General features: G+C 37.0%; 1 protein-coding gene across 6 annotated transcripts in view; it reads left to right on the top strand.

Annotated features, from left to right (window-relative positions):
• Positions 1 to 17,663, top strand: part of Syt7 (Synaptotagmin 7) — an 89,576-nt gene that overhangs the window by 43,387 nt on the left and 28,526 nt on the right. For 2 of the 6 annotated variants that reach the window (XM_011301234.1, XM_011301236.1), the window contains exon 1: positions 11,189 to 11,406. The exons of the other annotated variants lie outside the window; for them this stretch is intronic. The gene's annotated coding sequence lies outside the window, so the exon portion shown is untranslated. Of the gene's footprint in view, positions 1 to 11,188; positions 11,407 to 17,663 lie in introns of those variants that run through there. 6 annotated transcript variants of the gene reach the window in all.

Below are 17,663 nucleotides of genomic sequence, written 5' to 3' on the forward strand. Positions count from 1 at the left end.
TATATGTAGCTATCTAAGAATTTTCACTAAAATTGAAATAAAAATGACATAATGATGATAACAATTAAATTTTACTCTAGTTTCCGATAAAAAATTGGTGCATAAGAACAAAAAATTGCGATAAATGTTATTAAATATTTCTCTCGGTGAAGGAAAAACGTGAGAATCCGCAGAAAGATATTACAGAAAGATATTTTCTTCTGGCAAGAATATCAATCTTGAAATATATATTTTCTGTCAGTGTGAAAAATCGTTGAGTTTTTCAGTGTGGGCTATCTGGCCATGGCCTTGGCTCTCCAACGTCCCTGATTCCACAATTGCAACAATAATAAGTGACCACACGTATATCCTGCCCTCCCTTTGCTTGCAACTTGGCATGCAGCCACTGGTGTTCGTGAACAACCCTCTGATGGTTGGAATTCTCGGTTATAAATGCCCTCCGAACCCTCAAGCCTCTCCCACAGTTTCACCCGCTTTTCTCTACCTCCTGTGGTGACTTGAATCTCAACAAGTGGAACTTGCAACAGCACCTCAGGTATTCCCCCCACAACTTCGATGATCCACACACGTATGATTTATGACTTCAAAAATTTTCGATACATGAGCTCTATCACACGTCGGAGGTGAAGTTTTACACATTTTTATCAGCATCCACTTTCAGCAGATTCCGTCATTTGAGAAAACATTCAGCCTCTGTTCCTCGAACAAAGCCGTATTGTCCGAGATTTTTCCCTTTTATTTTTAGCTCAAACTTCTTTCTTGCATAGCCGAGCCATTTCTTTTGTAATTGAACGTTTCACTCCGCGAGTTTTCACCTACTGCTACCAAAAATGCTCCAGAAAATTGACACATTTTCAGATTTATATTCCAGGAACATTGTATCATAGACAGCCAAATAAAAAATTAAATCATGCAAAAAAAAAAGAAAACAATATTGTAAAAAAAGGGAAAGGATAAATTCCAGGAATTTACTATTAATTAGATAATTTAAAAAGGGTAAAGATAATTGCCACTTCGAATTATTTTCACAACAGACATTATTGAATTAATTCGAAAATGTTCTTATTTTTACTAAGTGCCACTACCCCCACCCCGCTCGCTGCCACCGTAAACTTAATTTTTTCATAGCAAATTCGAATACGAGAATCAATTTTATTTTTCATGGCATTCAATTTTAATAGAAATTTATCCATCTCTTTCTAACATAAAAATTTTTTTATTCTATGTGAGCACACAGCTATCGTTTCGTTGGCCAGCGACATTGAGGTCCTGTCGCTTCAATAAAATATGAGCTCTCAAAAATATTTAGTGAGAATGTCGCGTGTAATGGGGTCAACAACAGGCGACAGAACAAAACGGCAAAATGTTTAATAGCGCGCGACATTAATCAAGAGTGGCATTGGTAGGAAAAAGGGACTGATAAAATCCAACTGGACAAAGATAGTTCAAACATGGCCTAGATGGTGGACACTCACTCATATTCCACTTTATCACACCCTGAGAATCCGGATGTTGAAGGATCGCTTATTAATTTCCGGCGAGTTAATACTCAACTGAGAATCCTATGGTTCTATAACCGCGAATCGTTGGATTTCAAATGATCGGACACGTTCGGGGATTTCCAATGGGCACAATGCGGCTGGTGGAACATTCATTTCGATGCTGGTTGTTACTGATATGTGAGGGATGATCGCCACCGATTTACAGCGAATATCGGAGGCCCTTTTGGCCGATCAAATCGAAGCGCCTCACGTGTCGCAATAAACCAATGGGCATCCGATATTCTGGGAATAACGGGAAAATTCCTAACAGTCTGTGGTTACCATTGTACATCATTTCGGCAAATTCAAATGCCCGTCAATCATGTGGTGTCATAGAGTCAATGGGATACTTTGATGCTTCACGCGGATTTTGAATTATTCGCCATCAGCATACACTGTTTAGAATCTCCTGAAATTTCAGTCGCAAAGTCCTCTCGATTTATAATTTTATGAGTTTTCTCAGTCGTTTTTGAAAATAAATTCAAGGAAATTGCTATTTTCATCTTGAATTATAAGTGATTTTTTCAAATTCAGCATCGAATAGAATTCAATTTTCAATAAATGGTAAAGGGAAATTATTAAGTAACAATTAAAAATAGTATAGGACTAATAATGAAAATTATTCATTCCAATGAAATTTATTTTGCACTTATTATTTGACTCATTCCCAGATAATAGTATATTTCGTAACAAGTGCGGAAAAGTGCACGGGCCAAAGGTGAGTGGCATAAATCCACATGCCAAAAACAACTTTCTGCACGAGTGGCGAACAATATTTTTCTTCGCAATGTGCGGGAAAGTTACCTTTTAGGCGCGCCAAGCGAAGCGGAAAAATAAATTTTGCTCGTATTGGAATTTGCCAGTCAAAAATAATTATAACGGGAGTCTACTGTAGTTCAGAATTTTCGCAAAATTTCGCACTGTGAATTTTTATATTCATTTAAATAATTCTCTCCATGTAGGATGCATCATCGACGTGAATTTGGTCGTGCATTCGACGGATAGAAACGCGATTATTTAATTAACGATTTTAATTACGGAATAATTGATCGCAGAATAATCAGCGTGTTTCAATAATTAATGGCGATTGAAGTCGTAGATAATTCATTTTCAACACTATACGTGGATAATTGCGATTGGAAATACCACAAATTTCAATTGAACTGCAATATCCTTGTTAGAAAAAAAACTCTAGTATCAGATTAATTTCAAAATTTCAAAAGACATTTTTCAAAAATTAAAAATTACATTGCAATTCAATGGATTTTTGAGATTTTGCTCAATAAACCTGAATACAACAAAATGATTAATGAATTATGTATATACAATTATTACAATTTATTATTATAACAGTATTATAACAAAACCATAAAGTCAAACAATTATGCCCGGAGCTTCGGCATGAGGAAGTGACAAGAAGGCGTTATCACAGCCTATCAAAATTATCCACGAACATCTGGCTTGAGGGCTGAAAGTATTTCGAGTAGAAATCAACTTCAAAGTCAAAATCACTTCTCCCATCAGCTCTCGAGGCCCTTGAAAATCTGACAAATATAAAAAAATAACTTTGATCACTCTCACTCTTTACGCTGCTATTATTCTCACGTGTGCATTCTGATTGAGAATAGCAGCCCCCAAGGGAAGAAAAAGGCGCGGAAAAGGGAGAAAAAGGGGGTGGAAAATGAAGGAATATAGTAGAGAAAAGCTGAGAAATACACGGCTCAGTGATTCACACATTCAGACTGAGTGAAACTTGTATTTTCCTGTTGAACAAGACAAAGCGATGGGACCATAGAGGCGAAATGAGCAAAAGATTGTACCTTTGAAACATTTTATTGTATCAATCTTGCATGACTCTCGCTGGATGTCACCCCTCGATAAGAGAATCCTGAGTAGATCTTCTATTAATAATACCGTAAAAGGGTGAAATACTTCAAGTCTTTGATCGTCCTGGGATTAAAATCTCCATCAGCAATGATTCATCATTTTCAGAATAAATAACAATAAAATATCAACATTGAGTAAACTATTCACGAGCAGTTGACCTCTGTGAAATATTCACAAAATCCCCCATTTTTCACGTCGGGTAATATTTATGTTTTAATAAAATTCTCATGCAGATTAAAGCGGTGGAAAAAATACGGAAAGCTCGGGAAAAAGTGCAGAAAGCCAAGCGACAAATCCCCTTCTCACTATAAATAAATAGGATCGGGGTGGATGCGATAATGCGACCCTTTTTGCGGTGCAAATCGAGTTATATTTTTTCACCAAGGTTTTTCGAGGTAAAGCCCTCTAATCAATATTCACATCGCGAAACATCGAGATTTTTGATAATTTTCATATTTTTTTTTCTCCAATTACATACGCAAATGTGACTCAATTAATTGTATGTTCACTTACACCCCCATGTGCATTTTTTAATGTTTAAATTTTAAATACGGATTTATTGATTTATTTTTAGTCACCTATTTCAGATTCAGAACTAATTCGATTAATTTTTCCAGTTTACTTCATGTGCTCGAGTAAACAACCCTCAGTCAATTGCTCATTGACATGCATCTATTTTTTTTCCCTTCAAACAAAGAGTAAATAGAGAAAAAAATCTCGACACCTCATACACGTGAGCATCATAAAAGTGACACACATGATACACTCAACTGCATTTTATCCACTATTTCTCTTAGTCGGGGCGAATGAAATGAAATACGAGTGAGAAATTCTTCAAAGTAAAAAGATTTAATATTTTGTAACAATGAAACTTTTTCGTCTACATTCGAAAAAACCTGCGACGCGGTTAAAGAGGTATAAACTCTCGTAAACTCGTTTCACCACATCTTCTCAATTTTTCTCATTATGAAAAACACCAGAGTTGATAATTTCGAAGGTTTTGAGGTACTGCAACTGAAAACTTCTTGGAAAAATAAAATTAAATTAAATTCGGGAACGATTAGCACAGCGGTATAAAATCTTACTAGCCACAAATGAGTGATTTTTTTTTTTGAAAATTCATTTCTTGGGGTTCTCCAATTTCTGCCGTAAACCTTTTATAGAATTCCTATCTAAACTTCAAAGATTCATTCAAACCCCAAGTTTGGAATTTTACCAAAACTCAATTTCATATCCAGAGAATATAAAATAACCGAAACTACGAAAAGCGCTTAGCCATCTTCAATATGAAAACTCCCATTTTCATCGAATTTTCTCCATAAATCAGAAATTTCACGATAGATTTCCCTTCAAATTCAATTCAACATCGCAAAAATTGGCAACTTACGTACCTAGAATTCCAAAAACTTTCCAAGAGTACAATAATCCGCACCCAACGTTCTTCCATATTTTTCCTACACCCGACGATATCTTCAATTGCACCACGCGCACAGTAATTAAGTTGATTACAGGCGACTGGGAAAAAGCACATCTCCGTCCGCCTGCTAGTCATGCCATTCCTTTTTATGTTACTTTGAACGTAAAATCCGTAACTGGCAAAAAATGAAGAAAAAATCACTTGAAACGACACTCGAAGAGCAGCTGTCGCCGGGCATTTTTTACCACGAGATAAATAATATAAAAATTTGTACCATTTATCCCTGGAATTTCTTCATTAACGCTCTTCGCCTGTCGAGCAGCCACAATTAGAAAAATGTTTAAAAATATTCAAATTGGTAATTATATAAACAACAATATCTTCTCATCACAAGTTGTGATCCTCAGGATGCAAATGACCACTGCAATTTTCCATTCCATTTCTTCCATTTCTCAAAATTCATTCAAAAAACCATCAGTTTACGATCGTCGATACAGTAGGGAGTCGACAGAGGTGTTCTAACTGTCGGTACATCATCACATCTCGGGATTCCCCTGATAATGTGCCGAAGGGACTGCTGGTTGAGAGGAACTGCGCGTATTATCATCACCCCGAAGGTAGAGAGCAAACGATAACAGAATGTTTACAAGAAAAGGCAACCCAGAGACTTTATCAACTCGTTCTTCATCCCCTCTTCCAAAACTCGTAATCATTAATTTTCTAGGATCATCTTCATTTCATGAGTGAAACGAATTCAGAGCTCGACTAGCGGACTATCAAAAAGTCTTTGATGTCTCCAGCAGAGATTCACCGTCAACTCCGTACGATTTAACCACTGGAACACCTTTGCGGATGACTAAATTCATGTACCCCAAACGGGAAAACATTTATGAGTAACAGAGTGATGAAGTGAAAGAGTTCTCGTGGGTCTCAACTAATTAGAGAAGTTGGTAGTCGCATGCTGTAGTCGACAACTATAGGTAATCCTCGTTTGGTTTTTACATCTTGTTTTTACGTTTTCATTCCTTATCGTTGTTTTTCGTTCCCCCGCGAGCTAAAAAGTCTGTACTTTTTTTCCGGTTCCGCAGAGAAAGAAGTTCTGCTGAAAACAAACTGGTTAATTGGTCTGAACCACACGTCTACCTCTTGCCGTTTAATATTGTTTCTCCGTTGTCTGGTCCCGAGCAAAAAGGGATCATCTCTCTCTGCAATTTATCTCTTTGAGAGAAAAAAAAAAATCCCTTTCACTTTTCCCACGGTTTGTTCTCAGCATTTTTATTTCCACGAGTTTTCATTCATTCGGGAGTAAATCAATAGTGATACTGATGGAAATATGTGACGTACTTGATGCATACACACTCACGTAAGCTGAACAACTTTTCGAATTAACAGTGACACAAAAGTTAAATACTCGGTGACATAAACAGAGCGAGAAACGGGCATGAAAAGGGAAAAAAAAAACATGAGAACAAATATGAAGATGAACGGGTTGGGGTGGGCATATGAAAAAGGCGAGAATTTAGCTCCGAGTGTATAATCGTGACCTGAATATCTCGGTCGGTCTGGCTAGTGCGAAAGCACAGCATTTTCGGAATTAAAAAATGACGAGAGAGACAGCAGTTGAATATGGTTTTATCCAGTTTTTTCATCATGTCTCTATGTTATTCATCCTTCACTGCTTGTCCTATCCAAGTTATTACAATTTGGCGAAAATTGTCTTGACAACGTGAGGAAAGCATCACCCACTTTTTCAAATTTCTTTCACAAATGGCTGTTGGAAAATTACTCTTGAAATTTATCTAATAAAATAAATTCAATTATTCTAGCAATTATCAATATTTAATTCCACGTGACACTGAAAAACCATATATAATTTAGTGTAATTTAAACAATTCCACATTTCCAACTGATTAAATTAAATTCAATTGCTTTTGATTTTCTATTTTCACATTTAACATTACAAATCCGATATCTTGAATTTTCAAAACAAATTCGAAATTTCGTGTACGTTCTTAATTTAAATCGAATTCGGATGACTTTGTGAATTAAATTTCATGAAATTTTTAACCATGCAGTTACATCCCTATCGCTCCCTATCCGCCCCTGAAAATCTCACATGAAATAATGAGATCATCGCGTTTTTTATATCGATGGTATGATAAAAAAACCGACGGGTAATAGCAATTTCCCAATAAAAAGCGATATTTTTTGTTCTCTACCCCATACTAACGATACAACTTATTTATCGGTGCACCCTACGGCACGTAATATCAAACTTTGACGCAAATATGCGATATAAAGAGTTGATGGAAAAAAAAACGACAGAAAAAATCGATAATAAAATACTACACATCCGCCAATCGACTCGAAGTATCACGACCGCAATTAAATAAATTCCTCATCTTCATAATTCCTTTTATCCATCAAACGCGAGAGAAGAGACGCTAATTGAATTTTCTCCATGACTAGCAGGATTAAAAATGCATTCACTCCTGGCTTTCAGCCCCGCCCATTTCCTGCGATCTATATAATATATATACGGCATTACACAACCGTTCGATGTAATGAAAAAGTTTTTCGGTATACAGTAGACTCACGTTATAGTCGCGCAGATGGGGCGGTAGGGGAAGCGAATTGGGAGAATTTTCCTATATCCAACTACCCCCCACCACGCACTAGCTGCGACTGTAAAGTGAATTTTTCTCATAGCAGATTCGCACACGAAATTTATTTTTGGGCTTCATTTCTCCCGGAATTTGATCCTCACCGGACTAAACACTGGATTGTTAAAATGGGAAATCAAAACAGTATTCAGTAAAAATGACGAAACAGTTACGCACTTTTCAACTGAACTTCCGGAAAAGATACGGAACATTCAGTGAAACAGTGCGTAACTATTTCGACTGACAGATTACGGAACAGGCACTTAATTTTTATTGAATTTTTCTCTCCATGTGGAGTCGGAAAACCGAAAAATTCGAGAAAACAATAATTGATGACAAATGCGACTATAACGAGAACGGCTATAACGGGATTCTACTGTAAAATGCCTCTGTCAGGGGAACCCCCGGTTAATAACACTTGACAAGAACACTGAGAAGGGATGACAGTGAGGATTAAAAAAAGAGGATTACGGTGTATCAAAAACGAAGGGAAAAAAATCGATGTTTCGCGTTCGAAAAAAAAAGTCATGCCGCAAAACCCTCTCTATGAGTGGCCCTATCTGCAGGAATCCTTACCCACTTTTCAACCCCATTTTTTCATCCTCTCAAGCCGCTTTTTTTCCCTCCCTTTGACTCCAGCATCAATCGAAGTCCACTGGCTTCCTGATATCAGGATGAAAGAACGAGGATAGAAGCGTCGAAACACTTATTCAAATATCCATAGGCAGTCATTCTCTGCCTCTTTATTTTCCGCTCGTATTGTCGTTCAAAGTCACACCGGAAAATCCCTCGAGAAAGTAGATAACTGGTAGGATATTCTCATGCTTCAAATCTACATAAAATGGCGTAGAAACGAGAAAGAGGATCAAATGAAGATTCGAGTGGTTGCTAAAAAGCGTAGAATAAAAATTCACGCATTTAGAAATTTGTAGCATTAACATTTGGGGCACGCTTGGCTCGCCTATAATCATCATCTGGAAAAACTGAATTATGTAAATACATCTTTTAATTATTTCTGAAAAATGATTATCACATGCGTCAAAAAATGGTAGACACTTTTCGCTGTATCTAGATTCTTTCAAAAAAGGAAATAATCGTGATCCTCCATTTGTAATTTACCATTTTTCCCCGGTTGAAAATTCATGGAGGTGAATCTCTCTCCAATGCATGAGAACGCAAAAATGCCCAAGTACTTCTATATTCTGCTCCAAATATTTATTTATAAGATATGAAATATTTCGCTGCAACCGGTATTTCGATCGAGAGATTAAAAAACGCCATTTCTATTTTTTATTCCGCACATTTTCATGAATATTTATTGGATCGTGGATCGATTGGCCAGTGTAGCTGCCTCCTCGTTTACTCGGCCAACCGGGGATATTGTTTAGCTGGGTATTATAAAAAGACTGAGTAAACGTAAAAACGGTCCAGGCAATTCGATAGTGAGCTTTTGAATATAAAGAGGCTAGATGATGGTATTGAACCAGTGCCTGGGGCAGTCGTAGCACTTCTCCATTTCCTTCTCCTCCGAGTGAAATAGGAGAATCCGAAGAGAGACAGCTACTCAGTGGGGAAAAAGAAATCCTGGTTACCATAAATAACGCGTTATAATTTTAACGAGAAACTCGGGAAATCATGTTTCATCATGCGCTGAGTCACTACCGGAGATATGAACACTGCATAATCGGCTCACACTCATTTTCCTTACTTTTTTTTTTTAACAAAGTATCAGGATCCCCTGTTTGCGGGTAATCCCATTGTGTCGCTCGGTCATTTACCGGTAATGGATGGAGCGCAGAGATTCCGTGGGTAAATTTACCTCTACGTTTGCACGCAGAAAAATATTCAATCAAAATTACGCATTGTTTCCGTCATTTCGGAGTAAAATCTTAAGAAAAATCTTACGAAACTATTACTTAATTTTATTTCTTATGATATAATTAATTTTCAATTAATGGATTTTCTCTAAGGATTCCTCCATTGTCGGGACTTGTTAGTGCCGAAAAATCGTAAGGGACTTTTTCCTTGATAAACGTGGGATTTACCTAGTCCATGTGAAACTCTTTGAGATAATATCCATGGGACTCCAACTTTTATCCGCTCTTCTAGTCTCATCTCCTTTTTTGTTCAGGCAGATAGAAAATCCAGCAAAAAAAAAGTCAAGAGCCACTCGGTTTCATGCGCTGATCTCCTAAAGCGCGAATTGCAAATTAAGTTACTCAACCTCCGAGTGTATTTATTTTCTTTTCTCAGGTAATCGGACTAGGCTTATACAACTGGGATTTGGAGTCGGGATCGTGGAAAAGTGGTGGAATGTTCTTAAGTTGAGTGGTGAAATATTCGACGGCTGGTGGTGTTTTCGTTGTAACACGATAAATCGCTGAGTTTTTCGCTCTTATGTGCCTGTGGCGATAGGCTCTACCAGATAGGGGAGAGAAAATAAGTTGATAGGGGTTGTTTCAGCGATGGGGAGAAAATTGGTTAAACAAATAACTTTGATTTTTCAATTTGTTAGAGTGCACCTTCAAGGCGGGTCAATCTTTAAGCTGAAAAATTCTCAAATCATAAAGCAAAATAAAACTCCACTGCAACATTGATGATGTGAATTCGTCTGGGGATTAATTCGATTCTAACGTTCGTTGACAACAGGTGATTAGCAACAGGTTTTCGATTATCATCATTTAATTCGCTTGCCCATTTTCTGTCTTTCAATAATTGAATGGAGCTCTGCTTATTCATTTAACAATTTTAAATGCGGATGTACTTGCATCCACGTACTCTCTAAACAGCCATCAGCGACTCATAAAAATCTAACCAACTTCACCCTAAGTAGGATTAACGTTCGCAGAACCGAAAACTCCACAAACGTGCCCAACATTCCCTTTTTATTCCCCAGAATGAGCAGGAAAAAAAAAATAAATGGTAGAGCTGTTGAATAATCTTGTAACTGCTCCTACTACGAGATCCATAAACTTTTGTCCACCCGTAAACTCGCGGATGATGAGTAGGTGAAATGGGGGACAAGGCATGAACCGTTTATGTTCACATAAGGAGAATAAACCAGGAATTTGTGGATTTTTTTGTTACCTGTTGAGCTGTCATCTTTTTTATAATACTTCGGAACAATAATTTCCTCCATTACAATTCTTTCGTTATAATTTTTTGAGGTAATATTTTATAACCGTCGAGTCGTTATTAACAATACAAATTTTTTCAATTATTTCCTCTTGAAATAAAGTATAATTCTACGCACGCACAAAAAACGGTATAATATGACACCTACCTATCCCATAATTATTAACAAATATATTTACATCATAAATGATATAACGTGACAGTAAAAAATAATTGTCGTAAAACAAATACATCTCCTGTCTCATTAAAAAAAAATGAACAAATCGTTGTTGCAAATATCAATATATTCCACTTGAAATGAAGTGTAATTTCGAAAGTGTGTGGATAGTATATTACGCAACAAGTGCGGTGCGAGAAAAAACAAGGCCGCGAGACGGGCCCATAATAATCGGTTGATTCTGGGCAGCTGTGACATAATTTTGGTGTAGAAGATGGCGCCAACTAGAGGACACGAAGTGTTGTGAAGGTGGTCGGCAAGGGGTGCTATGGTGCGGCACGGGAGCACCTTTCAGTTAGTGGTGCGACTCCGTTTCAGTCGGACCGCGACGCGCGCACCCTCGCAATTACTCAAATTCCCCTATTTTACGCGCGCACCACGCTTTTACCCCAGTGTCAATCACAATTAAATATTCATTAAACCCCCAATTTCGCACAATCAGTGATAATCCATGCTGTGATAACAATCCCCTCTCGAATAATGGCACTCAACACTGGAACACTATACACCAGAAATTAGTCCAACGTGGTTACGGAAAATTGGACTGTACGATCGTTGCCACTTATTCATTGAATCATTAAGTAGTCATCACATTATTACAACAAAAAAAAATCCCAGGGAGTTCTCTCGACTTGCGTCACGACAAATTCGCGTAACTCTGGGCGTCGGTACCAAGTCAAGAGAATTCCTCTCCTTTCTTCGTACATCTTTAAATACACTCGGTACTCTATTCCTCTGTCTCTACACCTCTGGTTTTATCCAGCAACCCGAACCCGAGTACTTCTATGATGGTGTGGTACAGCCCTCTCGAGATAAGTTAATTTGGAATTTAGAACGAGTCCTTGGAATACGTGCAAGACGTTTTTTTTCTTCTGTCTCGTGTACATTCCTCCAATTGAATTATCTCTCCAATTATTCACCAATGATAATGCGGATAGAAGAAATTCAATTGCAACAATTTCAGTGGGTGGAGATACTGTTGCCTCTGGGTGCTCTTTTGTTATCATTCCAAATGCAGTTAACGTCTCCATTGGAGCATTAATACTCGTTCAACCGTTGTGAATCCAATGGGAGAGTTGCAATGTCAAGTTTTAAATTGATTCTGTAAAAATCAGAAGGATATGGAAAGTAATAAATTTTATGTTCAATTCCCCCGTCCATCCCCATCGATAATGTCACCAATCAAATTTCCATTGTGGAGGGATGAGGGGGTAGAAAAAAATGCGGTAATGGTCATGTTAGTGTGATAAAACGAGTCTAGGGTTAACTGTAAACTGTAATACGCCAGAGCAGTAGCGCGTGTGCGACCGGAAAATCAGCCCCAGAACGGTGAAAATGCTCAACGTACCGTGAACAAATGGTTTATAAATACGAGCCTCTTCATGCTCTTATTAATGAGGAAAATAACAATCTCGGCAGAGGGATGTAATTTTTTTAATGCCGCCGTATGTCACAGCATCGAAATATTTTTTTCCGCGTACACTAATTTGTTGAAATTAAAATGAGAGCTCCAGTGAATTTCATTGAGTTTACATTTGTACAGGAAATATTCATAATTTCCTCGGAACAAATGGTAATTTCAAGAAGAAAGATGAATCTTCTCCCCTAAAAACGAGTTACAGTTTAATTTATTTGGTTATTCCATATACAGTTAATTTTATTTTTCTTCGGGAAGCTTTAATATTCATGAAATAGAGTTGTCATGTTCGTGAGAATTATGGGGTTTATGGGACAGCTTTTGTTGCGTTATAAATTTTTATCGTTATTGAATAAACAAACCCGAATGGAGATCACATCGTCACTCTCTGTAATTGCGTAAGTTAGTGCTGAAATCAATTCAATTCAAGCTCGCAGTCATTAATTATATTATTTCCGAGAAGCAATAGCGAAGAGTCAGTTAGTGGCAATTTTAATTGAGTGGTCACCATTTGCATCCTCCTAAATTCATAAATTGTCAGAGCAATTGCCGTTATGACCAGTGGAGATGAATATTCATCGCCAAATATTACTGCCAATAAAATTTCTCTCTTCAAAGGGAATTAAGCGCTCTGATGAGCTACAGGTGTCCACGTATTTCACACTCCCTGTGGATTAGTTACACTAAAATGATTTCAAAAATTCTTCAATATGTGTGCGTTGAGTAAAAAAAATTCCTGGCTAATTTAAAAAATTGGGTTCCCAGGGAATTTTTAAGCGTTAACATAAATATTTTTCAATTTCGCTCTACATGTGAATCCAATAAATTGCGTTGACAGTGATTTAACTTCCTGCTGAAGCTCTTCGTCAGGTGACAAACGGAAATATGTTTTCCAAAGTTAATTGAATCAAAACATTAAATTTCTATGGAGCCACAGTAAGAAAAGACTGGGCGGTGAATTTATCGGTGAATTGTTGGAATACTGCTCTTGGGGGCATTTTCCGGCCACCAGTTCTCCGCAATTCCCATCCATTGTGAAAATCCAAGGCGAGTGATATCATCTTCCCGAGAAAAATAGCCCTTTTTTCGTCAACAAAGACATTAATTTCAGGTTCATAATTATCTGTAACTCAAATCGATCAAAGCATCACTGGAGAATCAACGCATTCAACCGAGGGCGCCTCAATATTCCTGAAAAAAAAATTCAAATCCCCGGGATTTACCAATTTTCGCTTTGCGCGGCAATATAATAATGATATATAATGATATTTATATATGGCATGGCAAAAGAAATTTTATATAATATAAAAATATACATTTTTAATATATTTTAAAAATAATATAAATTCTTCAAAATTAATTTCAACCTTTGGAAGTTACAGCGCAGGGAAGTTGTCAAACGGTTGGACATGTACAGATGTAAAGATTCAATTCAATTAAACTGGACGCTCGATTACACTGAATTACTTTAGTGTCGAGGACGTGGAGCTGTAAAGTTTCATTGGCCCCAAAGTGCAAAGCGCGATTTCAGCCCTCTCGAGTGAATAGATTTTCAATCATCGTTAAACCTGGGATCTCGTAACTCTCCTCAAGATATACGCACATTGACTATTCCACTTGATTCACACCACATTATACTCTCCGAGCATGAAAATCCATGAATTTCAGTCTGCACGAGGAGTTTGCAGAGAAATTACCAGACGATTGACAGTTGTCAACGTTTTATGAGTGGATTCAGCTCATTAAATATTCTAAACGCTCATATCGAACCTAAACGTTTCTTGAATGTCAGGTCTCTCCAATTCTTCGGGCATTAAAGTACATAACCAATAATGGCTTCAAACTACTTTATCTCCTGGAGGAAAAAGACTGCCAAGATCCTCTAACACGGATTCACCACCACTGAGGGAGAGGCATTGTACTCCTCATCTGTTCGTCCAACATTTTTCTAGATTAAAAGGAAAGGGGAAATAATCCTGTCTCTTTCAAGGCCAATTCATTCTTCCATTTATTTGTCCTGTCCTCGTCGAATCAATCTCCAGGCGAAGTAAAATGGAGACATTATACTTGGTAATTCAAATCGAAGGGAATAAATTCGATATTATTCCGTAAATTGAAGTCCAAGTGGCCACTTTAGGCGAGTGCATTCGCGAGTTGCTGGACCCCATTGCATTTTCAAAATGCTCGTGGTGTTGAATCAGTTGAATTGTGTATTTTGCAAGTCGATTGACCAGCGGTCATTCATGAAACATAAAAATGTGGAAGCCAATGGCCTTTTAAGTGGAGATTTTAGTCATAAATTTGTCATCAAATTGATCAATCAATTGATAAATTCATAATTAAATATCTGAGATTTCTACTCACAACCACTAATTGTCCACGACGTTAATTACCGATAAACAATATTCAATTCATCAAAATGCCCTTCGAACTCGGTGTAATGGGCATTGACCACCACGATCGATAGCTAATGCATCGTGGCTAATGAAATAATAATAAAATCTATGACTCTGTAAACACCAAAGAATAGCTCTGCTGTTTGATATCACGAGCATCGCACATCCGCGATATTTTCCAATCAGCGGAGAGCGCCGCTCGACATCGACAAATAAATTCTTTATGGGTTTGATAAACTCCGGGTAATGTTGTACTGTTCAGAATAAATCCCATATTGATCCTCTACGTGGGTGCAATTATCGGAAATTGTGGTAAAGTCGATGGGAATCGTGGATGCATCCTACAACCACCAAAAACGCTGATGGTAGTGGTCGAAGCTAGAAATTCCAATATCAGACTCATGGGAATCATGCAACGCATTTCGCGTTGCCATTGCTGTTCAGTAGATCATATCCATTCTTATCGGGCATTATCATTTTTTTTGCGAATATCGGCATTCCGGAAAATATTGGGTCTTTTTTTATGATGAGCATCGGTATTATCGTAGACAACGTGAGGAATATTCAGTCTCGTTTCTACACGGTCAACAATTCTTCAGAAAAAATCGGGAGTTATAGAAAATTTCAGGGTTATTCACGTGGAAATTTTTATTGTTTAAGATATCGAGATTTCTACAGAATGTCGAACTTAAATTCTCCGAATTTAAATTGAATAATCAATAAATTGATAGAAGCGATGGATAATGAGAACACCAATTAACAATTTTTTTTTTAAAGCTGATTACTTACTAGAATTTGTGAGATTCGAAAGTAATTGTTATCGGTGAAAGTTCTCAGTATTTAATCCGGAAGATTAGATTTGCTGTTTTGATGTTTCGGCCCTGAAAATTAATAGTTTCTCCCGCTCCCACAATTCTCCAATTTTTTATCCAATCCAATCAAGCGAATGACCTCCAGCCCCAAAACCAACTCCCCATCAAATTTACGTAATCCGTTATCCATTCGTCTACCCCAAACTAGGGGCTAAAAATATATCATTATCGCATTCACTCAAGACGTGGAACACGATAACCAGGAAATTCTGGGAGTTGCCCCCTGCAATTCCAGCTTACTTGTCATCAATCCGTTATGATTATAGCAGCCTGAGAGAGTGAACATGCTAATTGAATAGAAAAAGGACGGGAAACATAGGAAAGGAAAGAATGAACGAAAGGAAAAGCGGATCCTGTCAAAAAATCGTGCGAATTTGTCTCTTCATCAATGACATTACCCTTTATTATAAACAACTTCATAAGCACTATTCAAAATTTTTCGATTTTCTGGTGATAGTCATGTGAACTTCCAATTACAATTACAAATTACAATCACGTACCTCTCCCCAATTTAATTTTTCGCGAATCTTTCGATTCCCCGACTCTACCACCTCCTTGCTACAAGATGTAAAGAATCCATATTTTTTTAATTCTATGCGAAATAAAACGATACACGTGAAAATTCAACATGAAAAATACAATAATATATTTTTAATTGAAATTGAATTCAAATTCATATGATTGAAAATTTAGACGTAATAGAAATGTCAAGAAATTTCGGTTTACTCGGGGTAGGAGAGGGGATGAGGAATAGTTGAAGGGAAAAGGGGATAATACTGGAACACAGTTGGAAAATCTGTGAGGATTTTCTGGGTGTTAAAGGAGGTTAGCCCCTCACCCTCTTGTTACGTCTCTAGGTTCGTTATCACACTCGCCGCAGACCCCCATTGCCACGCACCGGAATCTTTATTGCATCTACAACCCGCGGCGTCACGTAACCCCTTTTTCTCCCTCTGTTCCACATCCACATCTTTAACACGCAATATTTCCCCGTTTTTTTTATGAATAAGAATATGAGGATTGCCTCTAAACGTCTATAGAACTTTTCCCCAGCTTTTATTTTTTACGTACACACTCAGAAAATTACACTTCAAATTTCAAATTGAAGATTTATCTGTAAAATCATGTTTCGCAAAAAATTTCATATCTTGAAAGCGTCAAACTTGGATCGTTTGTTCTTCAATGGATGGAAAATATATTATAAACATTTCAAGTTGTTCTACTTCTTTGTTTTTCAGATATGCAAGATTCTCTATCTTAACATTATTAATTATTATTGAAATACTCCGATTTTTTTGCCGGGTACCCCATTTTATGAATTTTTTCTTAATTGTAATATATTAAAACAATTTTGTTTAATGTTAATTAAAAAAATGTCCAAATGATCTTCAAGTAAAATTCATAGAGAATGCACCGACGACGGAATTCATTTGTGAAAATTATTTAAAATTCACCTTATTCTCGATTTTCATCAGTGTCGCAGATTCAGACGACTGGAACTGAAACTTCAAGAAATTATCATTTTATATTACTTATCTTCACGAATTACGAAACTTTGACGTAATTTTTTACTGAGTATTCGCCAGAGCATTCCAAAATGCCCAGTCATTGATAGGAAATTATGGATCACCATTGAATGACCTTTTATCCATTTGGATTATTATTTTCCTCCCGATCGCATGGTTGTTCATCGAGGCTGTAATATCCCTGGAGAAATTTCTGGTTCAATCTCCCAGGATTTATCGATCGGTTTTCCATTCACAAAGTTGTAAAAGCAGTTGTGTAATTCAAGTAATCGACATAAAATTACTTTTTGAAATATCGATAATGAGATTGCACTATAGTTTCGATGACAATTGGCAATATATTCGGAATTTCAGAGTAACAGACGTAACGTGGGAGAATTGAATATGGAGTTGTGGTGCGTGTATCCTCGGGCTTTCGACAATTTTATTGATGGAATTCAGATGATATTCCCGAGGATCAGTTTAATATACTAAATCATTTACGTCGAGACATTTCTGCTCGTCTAACAGCAGATTATTTTTTTTCTCACGCAAGCATAATGCATAAACCTGAATTATTCAATGGATTCTGCCGAAAAAAAAATCCCAGCAA

The sequence above is a fragment of the Fopius arisanus genome, unplaced genomic scaffold, assembly GCF_000806365.1.
Source record: "Fopius arisanus strain USDA-PBARC FA_bdor unplaced genomic scaffold, ASM80636v1 scaffold00021, whole genome shotgun sequence".
Taxonomy (NCBI): Eukaryota; Metazoa; Arthropoda; class Insecta; order Hymenoptera; family Braconidae; genus Fopius; species Fopius arisanus.